General features: G+C 37.1%; 1 pseudogene; it reads right to left on the reverse strand.

Annotated features, from left to right (window-relative positions):
* Positions 1–2,187: 2,187 nt before the first annotated feature.
* Positions 2,188–3,633, reverse strand: LOC105300748 (annotated as a pseudogene).
* Between the last annotated feature and the right edge of the window lie 4,122 nt (positions 3,634–7,755).

Here is a 7,755-nt window from a genome sequence, read left to right on the forward strand (position 1 = left end):
AAACTATATAAACTAAATAATTATAATTAATATAATATGGAACTCAAGCAAAATAGAGAAAAATGATTCTTACAGTTACATAAATAAAGATTTTCATAATTATAAACTGGAGTTTTTATATCACAATTTGACAAAAACTGGGAAGTAGGAAGGTTAAAATTTTCATCTAACATAGGAGACATCAATAGCTATGGTTTTATTCTTGATGTTAATAAATTTAAGTTAAAATATTTAAAAAAAATTATCCATCCATTGGTAGAATGAAAGTTGAATGGAAATTTTTAAGTAACTAGAGAGGAAAATAAAACAAGGAAAAACACAGCAAAACCAAAAAAATAAAAAGGGACAAAAAATATAAATTATAAAAGGTTATAGTAGCAAATCGTACTAGCAATCATAGTAAATGTGAATGCTTTTATAAGATGTTATTAAAGCAAAATGTTCCTGGGTGGTTAAAAATATGGGGATAGGCAAAGATAATGAAGTAAGTGAAAAAAAAAAAAAAAAGCCAGAGAAAGCAGTTTTTAGGGCAAAAAAAGCAATCACTGGGAAATAGAAGTCACAAAAATATTTATTATATGCATTTAACAGTCATAAACTTTAAGGCTTTAAGTAATATTACAGTCATGTGCAGCATAACTACATTTCCATCAATGACAGACTACATATAAGAAGGTGGTCCCATAAAATTATAATGGAGCTGAAAAATACCTATTGCCTAGCGATGACATAGCCATCATTACATCGAAGTGTAACTCAGTACTCACATGTCTGTATTGGTGCTGTTGCAAACGAACTTGTGGTGCCAGTCATATAATAGTATAGCACACACAATTATGTTCAGTACATAATACTTGACAATGACAATAAACAACTATGTTACTGATTTATGTATTTAATATACTTTTTAAATTATTTTAGAGTGTACTTTTATTTATAAAAAAAGTTTGTTATAAAACAGTATGCAGTGCTACCTACGCTGGCAGCAGCCTCATACATCTCATATTTACTGCATGTCTTGATTGAATCATTTTCTCTTGTGCTTGATTTATTCTCATGTTGTTTTGTTCATCATGCAAAATCCACTGCTACTATTGCCAGTAAGAGGTCATGTTGAATGATTAACCTGGAAACAAAATTAAAAATGTTTAAGGTCCACAAAGGTGGAAAATCAACGATGGTTATTACTCATTAGTCAGACATGTTCCATTCCACCATAGCTATGATACTGAAGAACAAGAACCAAGTGACGGAAGCTGTTAAAGGATCTGCTTCATTGAAAGTAGTGAGACTAAAAAAAATTTGAGATGGGCCTATATCAGACATGGAGAAACATCTATTGACCTGGATTGAAGAACAGACACGTTAGAGATCCCTCTCAGCACTGAAACAATCAGAGCCAAAGCAAAAAGTTTCTTTGTGATGTGGAAAGAAAAGGCTGGGCCCAACTACAATGCTGGATCTACTGCTTTCAATGATTCAAGAATCGTTATTTATCACATAATGTAAACGTGAATGGTGAGTCTGTAAGTGCTGATGTGAAGGCAGCTGAAGAAATTTTTGAAAACTCTAGATAAACTGATTGGGGAGGAAAATTATTTGTCAGAGAAAATATTTGATATGGATGAATGCTCTCCATGCTAGAAATGAATGTCTAAAGGTACTTCATCCAATAAGAAGACCAAGTCAATGTCAGGTTTCAAGGGTTTTAACCCATTTCTTATTAAAAAAAAATGCAGATTGCTGGCAGTATTAATTTAATTTTACATAAACACATTCTTTGAGGCTGAAGCAAATCTGACTTGTTTTCAATGTGAAAATAAAATATAAAAAATGTTCTTGGAGTTATTTCTAAACAAAACTGGCCTCTAATACTAATGTAACAGAAATGTATACATAAATCAAATTCATCGAATGTTCGAGCACAATGCTAACATCACACGTAGGGTTGTTATGTTTTCTAGGATTTGACATTTCAGCAATTGAGAATTACTAAACCTTGTAAATGGAAATACTACTACCCAAAACAGAATGCTATAGATAGAATGATGTTATTTATTTCCAAAGACTATCGATATACTAGAGTGGTGAGAAAATAATAATTAAAACGAGATATTTTGTGGCAGACTTTGGGTGTAAGGTTAGAACTGTAGTCCGTGAGTTATTTCAGGGCAAATGGGAAATAGGTTAAGGACAGGATAAATAGTCTTGTGTAGGGGCAATGTTGCAGGCTACAGACTGAAATCCATTATGATCTGGCACAGTGAGGACCCCCGGAACTTCAAACTTATCAGTTATCACAAACTGCCAGTAGGCTATAGGAGCAATAAAAAGTCATGAATGATCCAAGATGCCCTCCTGAATTGCTATACCAGTGAAATGGAGAAACACTATTTGGACAATAACATGCCTTTCAAGATTTTGCTGTTGATATAAGTAGGCTACTAACGCCCCCTACTACTATTGTATTGCTGTCACTGTTTTTCTTTCATGTCCGTTATTGACCCCTTTATGATTATATAATGCCCTCTTTTGTCTCTTTTTACAGTGTTTGTTTTGAAGTCTACTTTGTCTGATATAAGTATTGCTACTCCAGCTTTCTTTTTGTTTTTACTTGCGTGGGATATCTTTTTCCATCCCTTTATATTTAGTTTCTCAGTGACTTTTGATCTGAAGTGAGTCTTGTAGGCAGTATGTAGGCAACATTTAGATGGATCTTTTTTTTTAATTCATGTAGTCACTCTATGTCTGTTGATAGGGCCATTTACTCCATTTACATTTAAAGTATAGTAATGGATATATACTAATTGCCATTTTGTTAATTGTTTTTGGTTGTGTTTTGTAGTTCTCTCTTTTTTTCTTTTCTTGATCTCTTTCCTTTTCATTAGTTGGTGTTCTTTAATGTTTTTCTTTCTTTTACCCACTTTGAGTTTTGTTTATTTCTTTCTCTTTATTTATTTTTTTATGTCTATTTTTGTAGGTTTTTGGTTTTTGGTTACCATGAGATTCATATAGATCCATGTATATTTATAAAATTATATTTTAAGTCAATGGGCATTTAAGTTTCAAACATTCTAAAAGCACTACATTTTTACTCCCCCTTCCTGTTTTATTTTTTGGGGGGGGCAGAATTTTATGATTTAATGGTTTTATTGACACAAATACAATGTTCACACCAGCTGTCCACTCATTTTCTTCAATGAGCAGCCTGCTATTGGGATTTGTGACTCTGATGGCCAACTGGGCTGCTCTTTCCACAACGGCTTTGTGGTTCTGTGAGAAGATGTTGTGAACAATCTCAGCACAGTAAGATTTTTTGCACATCAGCAGCATTTCAAGCTCCTTGATGTTGTAAACCAGGAACTTCCAAAAGCCACTGGGCAGTATATGCTTTTTGCCTGGTTGCTCCCATAACTAATGTTGGACATCAAAATCTGGCCCTCAAATCCTCTGCACATCCTATTGTCAATGCCTCTGGGTTTCTGCCAGTTACACTTAATATTGACATATTGGTTTGACTGGTGGTAGACAAACTTCTTGGTCCTCTTTTTTTTGACAATCTCGGGCTCCAGGAGAAGCCCTTCATGGTCTGAGGGCAGCCATGATGCCAAGTAGGAGATGGCTGTCACCTCTGTAGGCAGTGCCAAACTGCTTTATGTTTTTCATGTCATATTTAATATTTTTTGTTTTGTGTATCCCCTCAGTATTTATTGCAATTATAGTTAATTTTGCTACTTTTGTTTTTTTAACCTTCATACTATGCAGCTTTTTATGCAGCTGATTCACTGTGTTAATTCTATATTTGCCTTCCCCTGTGATTTTTTTCATGTATTTTCTTATATCTGATATGATCTTTTCTGCACAAAGAAGATCCTTAAACATTTCTTGTAATGTTGGTTTAGTGGTGACTAAACTCAGTTTTTGCTTGTCTGGGAAGTTCTTCATCTTTCATTTAATTCTGAATAATAACCTTGCTGGATAGTGTATTCTTGGTTATAGATTTTTTCCCTTTCATCACTTTCGATTGATTGTGCCATAACCTTCTGGCCTGCAAAATTTCTTCTGAGAAATAAGATGATAGCTTATGATGTTTTCCTTGTAGGTGACTTTTTGTTTTCTTCTTGGTTGCTTAAAAATTGTCTTTTTATCCTTAATTTTTCCATTTTAATTACAATATGTCTTGGCATGGGTCTCTTTGGGTTCATTTTATTTGGAACTCTCTGTGCTTTCTGGACCTGAATGTCTGTTTCCTGCTTCAGATTAGAAAAGTTTTCAGCCATATTTCTTTGAATACACTTTCTGCCCTTTTATCTCTCTCTCTCCACCTTCTGGGATCCCTATACTGCAAATGTTAGTACACTTGGTGTTGTCCTAGGAGTCCCTTATACTGTCTTCGATTTTTAAAATTCTTTTTTCTGTTTGCTATTCTGATTGGGTGATTTCCATTATTCTGTCTTCAAGGTCACTAATCTGCTTCTCTGTATTGACTAATTTGATGTTGATTCCTTATAGTGTACTTCTAAATTTTAAGTGACTGTATTCTTCAGCTCTGATTGGTTCTTTTTTTCTCCCTGCTTTATTGAAAAATAATAGACAATTAGTTGCTCATATTTACATTGTACAATACAATGAGTTTTTTTTTCAATTATATTTGGCATACAATAATATACCAGTTTCAGTTGTACAGCACAGTGATCAGAGATTCACATAACTCATGAAGCATACACCTCATTAAATCTAGTACCCATCTTTCCCCTGGCATATTTATTACGACACTAATTACCATCTTCCCTATGCTACACTCTACATGTCCATGTCTATTCTGCACCTATCCATTTGTACCTCTTAATCCCTTTGTCTTTTTTTTGCTGTCCCCCTCAACCCGCCTCCCATCTAGTATCCCTCAAAATATTCTCCGTATCTCTGAGTTGTTGTTGTTGTTGTTTATTTTGTTCTTTAGATTTCACATGTTCATGAAATCATGTGGTATTTGTCTTTCTCTATCCAACCATTTCATTCAGCGAAATACCCTCTAGGTCCATCAAGGCAATATCTTTTTCTATCCCCTTCCTTTTAGTCTCTGTGTGTCTTTTAATCTGAAGTGAGTCTCTTGTAGGCAGCATATGAGAGGTCTTGTTTTCTGATCCATTCAGACACTCTATCTTTTGGTTGGAGCACTTAATTCTTTTCCATTTGAGGTACTTGTTGATAGGAATGTAGTTATTAGCATTTTTTATTCCTGTTTTTGATACATAATTTTTCTTCTTAAAGAAGTCCCTCCAACATTTCCTGTAATACTGGCTTGGTGTTGATGAATTCTTTTCACTTATTTTTGTCTGATAAGTGCTTTATCTGTCCTTCAACTCTAAATGATAGCTTTGCTGGGTAAAGTATTCCTGGTTGTAGATCCTGCGTTTCATCATTTTGTATATTTTGTGCCAAACCCTTCTGTGCTGCGTAGTTTCTTTTGAGAAATCAGCTGCCAGTCTTATGGGTGCTCCCTTGTAGGTAACTAACTGCTTTTCTCTTGCTGCTTTTAAGATTTTCTCTTTGTATTTAACCTTTGGCGTTTTAATTGTGATGTGTCTTGGTGTGATCCTCTTTGGATTAATCTTTTTTGAAACTTTCAGAGCTTCCTAGGGTTGTATGTCTATTTCCTTTACGAAATGAGGGAAGTTTTCCAACATCATTTCTTCAAATAGCTCTTCAATGTCTTGTTTTCCTTTAGGTACCCCTATGACATGGATATTTTTACATTTAATGGTGTCTCATAGGCTTCTTAAATTATTATAGTCTTGGCTTCCCTTTTCTTGCCATTCTGATTGTGTCCTTAGCTTCCCCATCCTCTATATCTGTGGTTTGATCCTCTTCTTTATCCACTTTTTTTTCCCATCTAATATGCTCTTCATCTCAGATAATGTGTTCTTCATTTCTGACTGGTTCTCTTTTATAGTTTCCATTTTTATGTTTCTTATCTCTTTGTTAAAGTTCTCATTGACTTCATCTACACTTCCTCTGAGTTATTTGAACATCTTTATAACCAATGTTTTGAACTCTGCATCTATTAGATTGCTTGACTCCATTATTCTTGGATTTCTGTTCTGTTCTCTCATATGATTTCTGCTTCTTCATCTTCCTATTTTGGCTGCCTTTTTGTATCTGTTTTTATTTACAAAGCAAAGCTCCCAAGTCTCCTGGTCTTATTAGTGTGGCTTTGTGTAGTAGGTGTCCAGTGGCATAGTCCTGAGAGAGGTTCAACTGCAGGCCAAGTTTAGCTCCAGACTGTGTCCCTCTGGGCCCACCCGTTAAGATTCAGCAAGCAATCCACAGATGCTGTGCTTATAGTTACCTCAAGAAACAACACCAGAAACCAAAGTCAGCTGCCACCAGCATGAGTCCTGGTGCTGCTCAGCAAGGAGCACCTGACTCTCTGAGGACACACCTGAATGTGGCTTGGGTGGGCCGTGAGTTGGGGGAGGCAGAGTTCCAGGGAATCCTCTGGGCAGAGCAACCTCTGTTATCCAGTTGGGTAACATCTCAGTTATGGTGTTGCTGCATCTGCACATTTGAGGAGGGAGATCTCAACGGAATAACAATGAATACTGCTGGCACTTCTGCCTGGGAGAGAGCCTTGCCCCAGCCCTCACTTCGACAACTCAGTGTCCCCCTGTAAGTCGCTGGTGCCCCGCACTCAGCTGACCCGGTCCTGGTGCTCAGAGCGAGCAGGTCCGTCACTGTGAAAGTCCGCTCGCCGACACAACCTCTGTAAGAGGCGTCTGCAGCTGCCGGTTGCCACAGCCGCAGCCTCAGCCTCCGTCCCACTCAGCTTCTTGGGACCAGGCAGCCTCGCATCCTCGTCCTGTCCTATCTCCTCCCATTACAGGGTAATTTCTTGTTTCTCTCCCTAATTGTAGGGCCTCTGTTCATATAGATCCCAGGTGACTTTCCCTGCTGTTTGCTCCTTGTTTCTGTCAAAACTTTGATTTGGTTGCCAGAGAGATGAACAGAGCCTCTATCATCTACACCATTCCCACCCTCACCCCCGTGATTGGTTCTTTATTACATTTTCTAACTCTTTATTGAAGTTCTCTCTGAGTTCCTCTATTCTAATTTAAAGTTTGGTGAGCATTATTATAACTGTCTCTTTGAATTCTTTATCAGGCAAATTACTTATCTCTGTTTCATTTTTTTTCCTGTTTTTTTTTTTCTTGTTCCTTCATTTGGAACATTTTCCTGTCTTCTAATTTTGTTTGACTTTCTGTGTTTGTTCCTACAAATGAGATGAAATATCTATCTCTCCAACCTTTAAAAAGTGGTCTTGTGTAGAAACAGCCTCTGTATAGTCTATATGCTGTGTGATTTTTGCAGGCGTGTTGGAGTTGGGGCAGGCACATATGGTGCCTGGGGTGCCACCTGGCTAGAAGGAGTTGGTTCCGGGCATGGTATCCTGGTGTGCACACACTACCAGTAGCTTCCTATTGTTCCAGATGTCCACAGCAAAACAGAGTTGGTGCAGGGCAGCTTTGTGTGCTCATACTTCAGTACCTTGGTGGTCTGGGTGGGGTGGCCCTGTGGGTTGCCTGATGTGCATGCAGAGTTCATTGTTGATCTGGTTGTCCATGACTAGAATGATGTCTGGCCAGGGCAGCCCAGCAGATGCATGTAGCAATGGCGTGGTGCACATGTGCCTCAGCACACTATTGTATCCACTAGATCAAGCCCCAGATTGTGAGGGGGGCTGTGCATGCACATTAT

Source organism: Pteropus vampyrus, unplaced genomic scaffold, assembly GCF_000151845.1.
Source record: "Pteropus vampyrus isolate Shadow unplaced genomic scaffold, Pvam_2.0 Scaffold217, whole genome shotgun sequence".
Classification (NCBI taxonomy): Eukaryota; Metazoa; Chordata; class Mammalia; order Chiroptera; family Pteropodidae; genus Pteropus; species Pteropus vampyrus.